This window comes from Balaenoptera physalus, assembly GCF_965194825.1.
Source record: "Balaenoptera physalus genome assembly, chromosome: 13".
Classification (NCBI taxonomy): Eukaryota; Metazoa; Chordata; class Mammalia; order Artiodactyla; family Balaenopteridae; genus Balaenoptera; species Balaenoptera physalus.
In genome coordinates this window covers 60770392-60782922 of record NC_138892.1, presented here as the reverse complement: position 1 = coordinate 60782922, position 12531 = coordinate 60770392, and the positions used below count along the sequence as shown (strand labels likewise).

Below are 12531 nucleotides of genomic sequence, written 5' to 3'. Positions count from 1 at the left end.
AAAAAAAAAAAAGTGCAAGCCGTGGTTCTTGTCTCCAAGGTGCTAGGAAAATAGGCCCCACAGTGAAAGGTTAAATGGTAGTGTAACGGATGCCAAGAAAGTTGTTGAGACTGTAAATTCATATTAGGAGGAAATCAATGGGACCCAGAGTCACCTGGGGAAGGCTTTGAGAAAAAGGACGTGTGGCCTTTGAAGATTAGACAGAAAAAATGAAGAGACTGACACTACAGGTAGATCTGGTAATAATAGTTTTCAAAACCAAGAAGTAAAAGATGTGATATGACAAATTTTTGTATTGCCCAAGGTAGGCAGTCTGGGAGCTCAGTCTGGGTGCTGAAATATTGGGGGTTTTAGAACATTTCAGTGACTTCTGGAGCCTACATATGATTTAGGAGAACTTATCCTGACAGCACGAACTTAACGTGGCTTCAGTGAAAAGTGTCGTGGGACATTTTACCTTTACATGAATAATATGTAAACATTGTTATCGGGTTTTTTTGTTTTTTTTTTGTGCGCGCCACGCGGCTTGCAGGATCTTAGTTTCCTGCCCGGGGATGGAACCCAAGCACCCTGCACTGGAAACGCGGAGTCTTGACCACTGGACTGCCAGGGAAGTCCTGTTTTTTGTTTAATTATCATCCCTTGGGCTGAAGAGAGTGTGCTTCACAGCCTTTGGTTCATATTAAGACCCTAAAAAAGAAATGCGTTGATGCAAGCAGAGCACAAGCCATTCTTGTTGCAGGCTACTGGTTTTTTTTTTTTAAATAAATAAATTAATTTATTTATTTTTGGCTGCATTGGGTCTTCATTGCTGCACGCAGGGTTTAGTTGCGTCAAGCGGGGGATACTCTTCGTTGCGGTGCGTGGCCTTCTCATTGCGGTGGCTTCTCTTGTTGTGGAACACGGGCTCTAGGCACGCGGGTTTCAGTAGTTGTGGCACGTGGACTCCAGAGTACAGGCTCAGTATTTGTGGCGCACAGGCTTAGTTGCTCCGCGGCATGTGGGAATCTTCCCAGACCAGGGCTGGAACCCACGTCCCCTGCATTGGTAGGCGGATTCTTACCCACTGCGCCACCAGGCAAGCCCGGCTACTGGTTCTTAATCTTGCCTGCACATTAGAATCATCTGGGGAGATTTTAAAACATATTGTGCCACGTTCCCCTCCCAGACCAATTAAAAGGTTGGGCATAGTTATTTTTAAAAATCTACCCAGATGATCTAACGTGCAGTCAGGGTTGAGAACCACTGACCTAGGCACTGTTTTGAACTTACAAAAGCTGTTCTTCGCCTGGGTGGCCTAGATGATTCCTGTGAAGAAGGAGCAAGCTGTTAAAGTGCTTCTTGAAAGATGATTGCTAAGAATGAAAGCTTCCTTACAAGCTTAGCACAAAGCATTTTAGAAAAAGCTGCTGTTTTGGCAAATCAGTTTCAGATTGTTAGGAGTATCTTAACGTAATCTTTACGAAATCCTAAACCTTAAACCTCTGGATTTATCACAACATTATTCATGCAGAATTAGTGGGGCCACTGTGACTTGAAATGAAATGTGATTTTTCAGGCTTTATTTATTAGTTATTTTTTTTGGCCGTGTTGGGTCTTCATTGCCGCACGCGGGCTTTCTCTAGTTGCGGCGAGTGGGGGGCTGCTCATTGTTGCAGTGCGAGGGCTTCTGATTGCAGTGGCTTCTCTTGTTGTGGAGCACAGGCTCTAGGTGCACGGGCTTCGGTAGTTGTGGCTCGCGGGCTCTAGGGTGCAGGCTCAGTAGTTGTGGCTCGCGGGCTTAGTTGCTCCGCAGCATGTGGGATCTTCCTGGACCAGGGCTCGAACCCGTGTCCCCTGCACTGGCAGGCGGATTCTTAACCACTGTGCCACCAGGGAAGCTCGGTTTTTCAGACTTTAAATTGAGGTTAAATTAAAAAAAAAAAAAAAAAAAAAAAAAAATTGAGGTAATCTGGTGAAATTGTTGACACTGTTTCTGTGACCCATCTGAACTTTTCATTCAGATACCTGCAGGTTGAAATTTCTGGGGAAGAAAGAGCTAAGAGCTTGAGAGGACGGGGAGTGGGTACCAAACCAGAATCCAAAGTCAGGCTTCAGTGCATTCAGTAATGCCTTGTCAGGGTGACAGGATCCTCAACTGATAAAGCTGTTCCATTTAGCACCAGTGAATGAGCCCACTGACTTTCAAACAAACAAACAAAAGAACCAAACCTGTCTTTCAGTGGTGGAGATATTAAAATAAAAATGCACCACACATCTATTCTTTCTATTCTTAAATGCTTTGTTCATTCCTTTCCAACCCAGAAAGTTCCTGCTTTATCTGATATCCCTGCTGAGCTTTCCTTCAGACTGATTTTCCAGCCAGGTTGAATGTATTTGAAAAGGAAAAAAAAAAAAAAAAAAAAAAGAGAGAGACCAAGGCATTTACACAGGGTCATTCTAAGAGCTAGTTGGGATTAATACCCTAAACTGAATCTGATCTTTGCTGGTTCTATCTCTGGATATGCTTGCACATATGCATATCTCTAGATATGCTTGCATTTATCCCTAAATTATAAATTATATTTTTAGAGTTATTAGTTAAAAATAAAGACTGAACTAATGAGTTAAGCGACAGATCTGTATGCTAATGACTGAAAAAACAAACCCAACTTTGTTAGAAGATGAGTTTTCTCAGTTTTTAGGATTGAAGGAATCCCAGTAGTCTTTCAGATTCTTTAGAGATTTTCAGTGTTTCAGAAAGCCTGATAAAACTTAAACTTTTGCCCATCAGAAGACTAAAACATTAAATTTCTTTGTTTTTGGCTTAAATTTTATCAACTAAGTCCTGGTTCCCTCATCTAATTATGATTTCTGATTGGTTGTTAAGTGTATAATTTAAAATAGGAAAATTATTCAATAAATGCAATTGCAAAATATTTCAAAAAGAGATCTATGGGGGAACATAATAGATGTTCTCATTGGTGAGGTTCGATTGGGAGGTATTGCTGTAGAGGAGGGTGAGAAGTTGGGGCTGGTTACAATTTTTCAGGCAAAGTAGCAGGGAGAGGTGTTCCCACCAGGGAGCCATTGAAAATAAATTTATGTTTAAAAAAGGGTCATTAATGAGAGTTTGCCAAGAATAGCCAGCAACCCCCTCCACAAACACAGGATGATACAGGATAAAAGAAAAACCAGTAGTGACTTTTTTATTTTTGTCTTTAAATTCATTCTGTGTCCTAATATGTAAATATTATATAGCTGTGTAATCCACGTTGCCTGTAATAGTTGCCAGTGTACTCGAGCAATCTGTTCTCTGTGTTTTTCCTTGACTTCTAGGTAATTTCTTTCCCTGGGACTCAGCAACAAATAGCCCCTCATGCCCTTTCTGGTGCTGGCATGTAAGATGTAAATTGTAAGTCCAAGTTTGCAAACCGTTGTTAGTATTGTTTTGGCAAGGCTTAATGAATAGATAGGTAAGAAAATGGAAACTTCTTAAAAGTTTGTTGAAAAGATGGTAGAATGGCAGAATTACGCTAAGGAAATTTTACCTTCTAATAATTGTGTAAAGGGCTAGTCTTGTATGGAACAGTTCTAAAATTCCAATACTATTCTTCTGATGTTATTTTAAGGAATGTCAAATGTTTAAACCCAAGGGTCATTTTCTTTTTGAAGCCTTCTCCTAAGCTCTGCCTGGGATTAAGTTCTTATGTTTTCTTATAACCTCCTTTCCTCCCAGCACTTAAACTGCGTGTCATACCAGTTGTTCTCAGAGTGTGATCTCCAGACCAGCAGCATCAGCGTCACTTGGGAACTTGAGAAAAATGCAGATTCTTGGGCCTTACTACTGAATCAGAAACTCAGGGGTGAGATGCCCTACAATCTTTGTTTTAATAAGTCCTCCAAGTGATTTTGATATCCACTGAAGTTTGAGAACTGTCGCCTTATATTAACTATAGTTGTCAACATTTTTCCCTCATAATGAACCAAGGCCACTACAGTTCTTTTTTTTTTTATAAATTTATTTATTTTTATTTATTTTTGGCTGCATTGGGTCTTTGTTGCTGCACGCAGGCTTTGTCTTTCCCCTGTTGTGGTGAGCAGGGGCTTCTCATTGTGGTGGCTTCTCTTGTTGCGGAGCACAGCCTCTAGGTGCGCAGGCTTCAGTAGTTGTGGCACGTGGGCTCAGTAGTTGTGGCACACAGGCTCAGTAGTTGTGACTCGCAGGCTCAGTAGTTGTGGCACACAGGCTTAGTTGCTCCGCGGCATGTGGGATCTTCCTGGACCAGGGCTCGAACCCGTGTCCCCTGCGTTAGCAGGTGGATTCTTAACCACTGTGCCACCAGGGAAGCCCCTACTATAGTTCTTAACATAGTGTCCCAAACTTAGTAGATACTTGATTATTTGACTTGAGAGCACAGGTATATTTTGTCAGGGGCTGCAGCAACTGTAAGACATCATCTGTCTTGTAAGAGAATACGTGGGAAGAAGAGACTAAAATATCTGAGGTTGTTTTCTTTCCCTTTTTTATACCACAGCTGCTTGGAAAGCCTGAACAAAAAGGCCCATAAAGTATGGACCAACAAAAGGATAAAAGATGCGGAACCAATGAGATATGTTTTGGTACGTATCTAGGACATGAGTAATGGTCCTTAGCAATTTTTTCCCCATAGTTCATACTGTGAAAGTAAGAGTAGAAACCCTAAAACCTGATTTTAGGGATGAAACTTTATAGCCAGAAAGTCTTATTACTGTTACACAAACATAATTTAAATCACCTTGATAGAACTTTTCTGTGAAGATGAGTGAACCTGGTTACCAAGGGTTTTGAAAGGTTGATTTTTTTTCAGTATAAATATTTAGCCCAGAGTACTGAATCTCTTTTACTACACCATGGGTATAAAGTATAGATTCTCCACATTCAGCAGCTTTGATTTTGTATGGGCATAGGACTAGTACATAGTAAGATCATGCCTCTCCTAAAGCATATTATAGTTTAATAGTAATAAATCAGAATGAAAGGAGGTTAAAAGGAGACATAAGCCACCTGTTATGGGAGCCTGGGGGTATAGTTAGGACTTTGGGGAATCTAGGCACGCTTTGAGGCAATTATTTTTAAACTTTGCTTTTTTTAAAAAGTATTTTTCCATAAGTTAATTTGGTCTTTTTGAAGCTTTGACCAAATGTTATGTTAGAAACCAAAAGAAGTGATTCTATTGTGCCTTTTTCCAAGGGACTCAAAACCTCTTAAAGCAAGATTTGAGTAAATCTGGCACCCATGTTTTGAATGATACAACTGCCTAATAAGTGATGACTTATTAGGGTGGTTGACTCGGTTTGTCTGGTTGTTATCCCAGGATAATTATTGTCCCCTTTTCAAGCTCAAGAGAATCCTGGTTTGGAGGAAAAATTTTATGGTCCCCCAGTTAAGACTGCATGCTCTTTTAGGGGAAGATTCCATATAGCTAAAATATGATAAAGGAAGACAGTTTTATCTTTTAGGGCCATTTTTCCTGGGAAACAACCTTTTGTTTTTATGTAGTCTGGTGTTAATATACCAAAGTATAATTTAAAAAATTCAAAATATGTGTAAGGTCTTAGTCAAGAGATAAAAGTAAATCTTGTTTATATTATGTAAAGCTAAGTGAGAAAGTCAGTAGTCCCCTACCCCCTCCACTTTGTACAAAATATACTGGAATGTGCTAGATGCTAAAAGTGTCTAGTGTTCTCCCTTCTATTTTAGCAGAAGAAAAAAAAAAAAGATCGTTTGAAAAGGATCTAGAAAATACTTAGGTAAGGATAGGACTCCTAAGGGCAGAAAATATTCATTTGACTAAAACTTCTTTAAGTCTAAATATACCTGAACTAGTCAGTCAACTAGCAAAACCCCAAACTCATTATTTTAAAAGGATTAGCTAGCTGCAATAAAAATTACAGCTTAAGAGGAACTAATTTTGGCCTGTTTTAAATTGGGTCTTGGTTCAGTTTAAGCACCAAGTATTTGAATTTCTCCTAGATTCACAGCACTAGTCTAATGAGGTAGCAAATATAAAGCAGTATGTGATTCTGCCTTCCTTCACGAAGGTTTGTGGTTTGGTTGAGGTCAGAGACAAGGAAGGTTTAAATGAGGTGAGGATTAAGAATTGGACTTAAAAAAAGCTAGAACAGGGATTTGAATAGTTGAAGGGCAAGGGGTGACATTTTAAAATGAACAGAGTGAAAAAGAATAAAACATATTTAACATGGGTGTAAACTGACTTCTGCAGAGTTAGGAAGGTAGATTTGGTAGGTCTTCCCAGACCAGGGTACGAACCTGTGTCCCCTGCATTGGCAGGCAGACTCCCAACCACTGCGCCACCAGGGAAGCCCAAAACTATATCCTTTAAGCATGGAAGATTCGTATGGAGAATTGATTGAAGAAGGTTGATATGATGGTCATATAGTAAATGACTTGGAGGTAGGAGAAAAAAGTTGGGGGATAAAGAACCTAACTAAGGAATAGCATTATAGACCACATGGTGACTGTATTTCCCCTACAAAGAGAAATAGGCAAATCAGCCCTCCAGCCCTTTGGTTGAAAAATGATGATATGACAACAAGGAAGAATAAAAAAACCAAATGAAGCTTGTCATAGGAAAAATACTCTTTATTTAAATAAATAAAAACATGTTAAGATGCCAACAGTGACAAGTGTTGTTACCTAAAACTTGACAGTAAAGATTTCCCCAAAGTTTTAAAAAAAGACTTAATAAATCTTCCATCTGCTGGCTCTTTAATCTACAACTTCCCCGTCAGTTCTTCTGACCTAAGGATAGAAAGAGAACATTGAGGCAGTGTCATTTTGATAGCAAGCGTTTTTATGGAAGACCTAAGCTTGATGTGTGTTAATAGCATTTCAAATAGAGTTCTAGACAGCTCTTTCTCCAGTCTGATTTAAAGCCATCAGGACTTTCCCTGCATTCTATTGTGAGAGGAGGAGGACTTTGAATAGAAAACGTTTATTTTTATTTATTTATTTTTTATGTTTTATTTTTTGAAAATGTTTAAAGAAGAAAAGCTTGTCTAAGAATCTTTGAAGATTTAGAATACGATGTTAGTGATATTAGTTAAAACTATGTTAATATAAAAATCTATGTTAATATATGTTAAAACTGTGATGTTAAAAAAGTTATTCTACCTTTTTTCCAGGACTTATGGTTGTTAGGATGTTTATCATCCATAGTCTCTTTTTTTATGTCTCTTGAGTCGCTGTAGAAGATGACCAAAGGAGGAAAGTTAGCTGGAAATCAGAACTAGAGAATTAGTCTAGATAACCAGTTCTAGGAGATTAAAGTTACTTTAACAAAAATAATTGATGCTACTACATGTCAGGGTAGGAATTACTGGTTTTGTGCTAGCTTCTGTTTTATATAGTTCCTTTGCACCTTCCCTCCCCACTGTGTATCCAGGGGGTAACTCCACTGAGGGCTCCTCGAGCTCTTGGCTGTGCCCTTCAAGTTTGTGTGGTTGGGGACCTTGCCTATGTATAGTATACTAGCTCTTTCCCCTTTGTAGCTTTAGGAATTGGGGGTTTTTTTCCTTGAAAATCTTACACAGAATTGAGAACCTTGTGTAATCAAGTCCTTGATGGATTAAAGTCCTAAGTGGAGCCTTAGGAAAGGAATGGAAATACTCAGAGCCCATGAATACAGCTCTTTTAAAATTTGTAATTGAAGCTTAGGCATCTGCCATGTCTATGATCTAGTGGCCATTCTCCTAAGGTATTAAAGGTATTCCACTCTCTATTCCAATAACTTCTATAGGATGATTTATCTTACCTTTCACAAACCAGCATTTTTGGAGCAAATGTCTTAAGGACAAATGAAGGAGAATGATGTGTGTTATCTAGAAAGAAAGAAATCAGGATGAAGTAACACAAGTACTAAGCATTTTTACATTATTGCAGAGAAGGCTAGCTGGCAGGAGATTTGAGTCTCCCTTCCATAGCTGTTGCTGGGAAGTGACTGCTCTGCCTGGGCCTACATTCCTGCCTCCCTGACATAGGTATGGTCTTGTGACTAGTTTTTGCCAATGGGATGTGAGTAGAAATATTCTCTTCTGGGCTGAGGTGGTTAAGAGGTGCTGTACTTTCTCCATTCTCTTTTTGTGGCAGCTTGGGAAGCCAGGTGTGGGAGGTGATAGTCAAAAGTCGAAGAGCCTCTGTTCTTGAATCACCACTCCTACCGAATACTTGCACTGGATTGTATACAACGGAACTTCTGTTGTGTTAAATCATGACATTAACACAGTTTGTACTTTATCTGTTAAAGGGGCTTGCATTGCTCTAGCACATACATACATCTTTATTTAATATTAACCTACCTGATAAGGTAGATATTATTCCTTTTATGGATGAAGAAGATGTGTTTGAGAAGTAACTTTCCTTAAGGCCAGAGCAGATAGTTGAACCTAGATCTGACTGAAAAGCTAGTGAATTCTCCAATATGACATGCTGCATCTTAGAGAAAGGATATCACTTGAGATAGGATAGATCCTAACCTTTCAGATTACAGGTAAAAAATTACTTCTATGGAAAGTGACTGGGTATTGGTAAGATAAGAACCTTTTAACTGTTATAAGTGAATTTAGATTTAATTAGACTCCTTTTTGCTGGGTTGCCTCTCCAGAGAGAGATGAAATTCTCAGATTTACTCTTTTGATTGCTTTGGTGAAGGATTTTGTGGGAGGAGTATTAAGACTAATTACTGCAGGGCTTCCATACTTATTAGCTATAGAGGACTTAGGGTCCAAGCCTTCACTTAGGACTGTGTTCACTGTCTCACCCTTGCTTACCTACATTCCAGACATCAGGGTCAGGAATCTGATTGGCGGCGTCAGAAAATTTTTCACTTGGTTCCAAACTTGCAGAAGTAAACTTTGGAAGATTAAATGGCTCTGAAATAAAGCAGACCAGAAGTTATAGAAGCAGAGTGGAAACTTCTTTTTGTTTTTCATTCCTCATTTGGCTAAGGTGTCCATAGCTATGAAATATGGAGGGTGAGGGGGGGCAATAGAACTCAACTCCACTTATCTGTCCCCCAAATGAAAAACTTACCGTTATCTATAGCAGTTCTATTGACACAGTTAGCCTCATGTTCTTTGAGCCTTTTGACTGGGACCACATGACAAGCATTATATTTGCAGTTAGCCATCTTTTAACTTTCTTTGGATTTTTCTAACAGGAAGAAGTTCTTGTTAAATGGCTATTAGGTTTTGCCTGTATTCTACCCTCCATTCCTTTCTGGAAATGCTAAAGACACACCATGTTCCAACATTAAGAACTTGCAGGTGCTATGTATACTCAGAAGTCGGTTTTTTTTTTTTTTTTTAATTTCTTTCTTTCTTTATTGATTTTTGGCTGCGTTGGGTCTTTGTTGCTGTGCCTGGACTTTCTCTAGTTGCGGTGAGCGGGGCTACTCTTCACTGTGGTGCACAGACTTCTCATTGCGGTGGCTTCTCTTGCTGCGGAGCATGGGCTCTAGGCATGCGGGCTTCAGTAGTTGTGACACGCAGGCTCAGTAGTTGTGGCTTGCGGGCTCTAGAGTTCAGGCTCAGTAGTTATAGCACATGGGCTTAGTTGCTCCGCGGCACGTGGGATCTTCCCGGACCAGGGCTCAAACCTGTGTCCCCTGCATTGGCAGGTGGATTCTTAACCACTGCGCCACCAGGGAAATCCTGTTCTTTTTTTTTTTAAAGGTCTTTAACCTTTTATATTCTGAGCTTAGTTTTCTCCCTCCAGTGACTTAAGAGTTATCAGGAAAACTTACCTTTCTACATGATGCCAGGTGGTACTGTAACCTGCTGGCTGACATCCTGTGTTCTGGGTCATAAGGACATATTTCCAAGACTTCTAGCTCCATGAGGCCTAAATAGCAGGAGCCATTGGTTGGCAAAGAAAATACTGACGTTTAGGATCAAGTAATCTTGACATAGGTCTACTTTTTGTTCTCAGAGAAAGAATAGTGTGAAAGATGTTGGTGTCTCAAGTTTTACCTATGAAAGTTTTGGATAACTAAACAATAGCCTAGCCAGTTAGATAATAGGATAATAGGACAAATTCACTGCTTATCTGCCTCGGAAGGCCAAAAATTAGTATTTGTACATATTATATAGCTTGTTTTAGATAGTTTTTTTTGCCCTTCATTAGCATGTTAAATAAACAGGATTCCTTGGAAAACTCACAGTACTGGGGTAAGGTGAAGTTTAACACCATAAGTTTGAGTGCTGGAGAAAGCAAGGGCTGGGGCAGCCGGTTCTTTTACTGTTCAGCACTGCCCCCTTCCATCTCTCTGCCAAACCTGTCTAAATTAAGCTCTTTTCCAGACAAGGATGCTACTTGTCAGATAGGTCAGCATAGACACTTTTGGGGAGAGGGATTTGGAAGAATGAACATTACCATATTCAAGTTCAGGCTACTTTATAATTATCTGAGAATGCCCATCTGAAATCTCTAAAGTTGTAGGTATTAACATATGAAGACTCCTAGAAGTGAACTAAGAATACACCGTCTCAAATCTGCCTCATTTTACTACCAATAGGAGGCCTACACTCCCTTATGGCTAGCTGTCTTTAGCATCGCAGACATTCACTTCAAGGACTCCCAAGTTTCCAGGCAACAGCTACAGTTGAGATTTCTGCAAAGCAGAGACAGCACAGTCTGATAAGGGGGAAAAAGATCAAGGCAGACTGCCATAAGCAGTAGGGATAGAAAAGTGCCTAGAATAGCCCATTTCAATTCTACTTTACATCATGCCTAGGGCATAGACAAAGGGCACAGAGCTAGACTGTTAAATGTCAGATTTTCCTGAGGGCATTTAGGTGATTAAGTCTAGGGATTTAAACTCAGGTACCTTTCAGGAACACAAGCCAAGGTGTTTTTTTAAAGCTTACAATGCATATTAATGGTTATATTAGAGCCGTGAACACTTACTCTGAAGTGAATTGGCTCCCTGAATATAAAGGCGCAGTATAATCCAATACTGCATAGCTATCTTTAGATTCATCTTCTTTTTTTCTTTTTATTATTATTGGGGTATAGTTGTTTTACAATGAAGATTCTTAAAGATAATGGAAAAAGAGCTTTAATACCTAAATGTAGTCTTTAGATAACCTCAAACCCTTATTTTTAGCCAGCAGCCTAGAAAAATTTGAAGTTTGATTGGACTGAAAGGCTGGTCTTAATAAACAAAGAGTGCTTCAGGAATAGGCCTCGAGAATTGGTGACCTGGGATCGTTCACCTAATTATTGATAGCTGAATATCCCATGTAGAGAGGCCAACACTATAATGGAGGCCGTTTGGTTTAATACTATTTGTTAGACTTGGCAAGAGTATTCCAACCTTGATGCTAGCTTGACACTTAAACCTAGTCTAAAGGCTTTTTAGACCGAACTTATTCTTGAAGCAGTGACTCTCAAGAATCTGAAGGGCAGGGTCACTTGAACAGGAGAACAGTCCTTCTGTAAGGCAAAACAAGGCAAATAGCTGAAGTTTGACGGGAGGGAAAGCACAGTACCTTTCAGTCAAGTGATGTGAAGCAACTTTCTGTTCAAGTGGTGTGAAGCAACTTTCTACTCAATTCCTTTTCTCCCATCATATGTTCTTTGGTTTCTCAGAGGTTTGGAAGTTTTTGATGTCATAGTTAGGTCTTGAGAAGTGGTTCTCAAGCCTGATTGTGCATGAGAATCACTGAGTAGTTTTAAAGTGACAGAGCCTTTGGCCCCACTCCAGAACTGTTGGATTAGAATCTTCACAAATGGGGTCTGGCTAACTGTGGCTTTAAAAGAGTTCCACAGGGTATTCTGATTTGTAGCCAGGGTTACTAGACCCTGCTCTGGGGTAATTAAACTCCTCTTAGAAGGGTTCCTCCAGTTTCCAGCAGGACCTGCCACATAATGTTTCCAGTGAAGTTTCTCTAGAGATTACCTGTGGCATGATTAGTCTCATCTTTAAACCTGGCCTTTTTCCTTATGGGGTGCCAAATAGAATTCCACAGAAAGCAACATAAGCTCACTACATGCTAAAAAAAATCAAAAATTTATATTTGGCCTTCCTAATCCAGTGTACCAGGTCTTGAGCCAAATATTTACATACACCATGTCATATAATTACTTGCACAGTTGTATGAGGGATTACTGCCATTGTATAGATTAGGAAACCAACTCAGTGGTGGTAGATAGCTTCAAGTTACAAAGCTAGTAAGTGTTGATTTCATCAGGAACGTCTTTAAGTATTGGGAATCTGTCAGGCTCATAGTAGGGGATACAAGTTTTCCAAAATTGTCATTTCTGCTTGACAGTTTGTATTTTATCAGTGGCAGTAAATACTGTCAGTTGTTTTCTCTGAAAAAAAAAAAAGCTAGCAAGTGTTTGAGTATCATTATTACTATTGTTTGATGTAATACATGTCAAGCACTTAAAGTACCTGGTACATAGTAAATAACCAGGTCATCACTTTACATGCAGTAACTTACTTAACACACACAGTACTCCCAAGAGATAGGAACCATTAATAT

General features: G+C 39.5%; 1 pseudogene across 1 annotated transcript; it reads right to left on the bottom strand.

Annotated features, from left to right (window-relative positions):
* Positions 1-6136: 6136 nt before the first annotated feature.
* On the bottom strand, positions 6137-9882 carry LOC309641661 (gametocyte-specific factor 1-like; annotated as a pseudogene). Its single transcript has 5 exons — positions 9786-9882; positions 9074-9193; positions 8812-8913; positions 7797-7863; positions 6137-7227 (listed from the first exon to the last, which is right to left on the bottom strand). The product of its transcript is annotated as a gametocyte-specific factor 1-like (transcript).
* Between the last annotated feature and the right edge of the window lie 2649 nt (positions 9883-12531).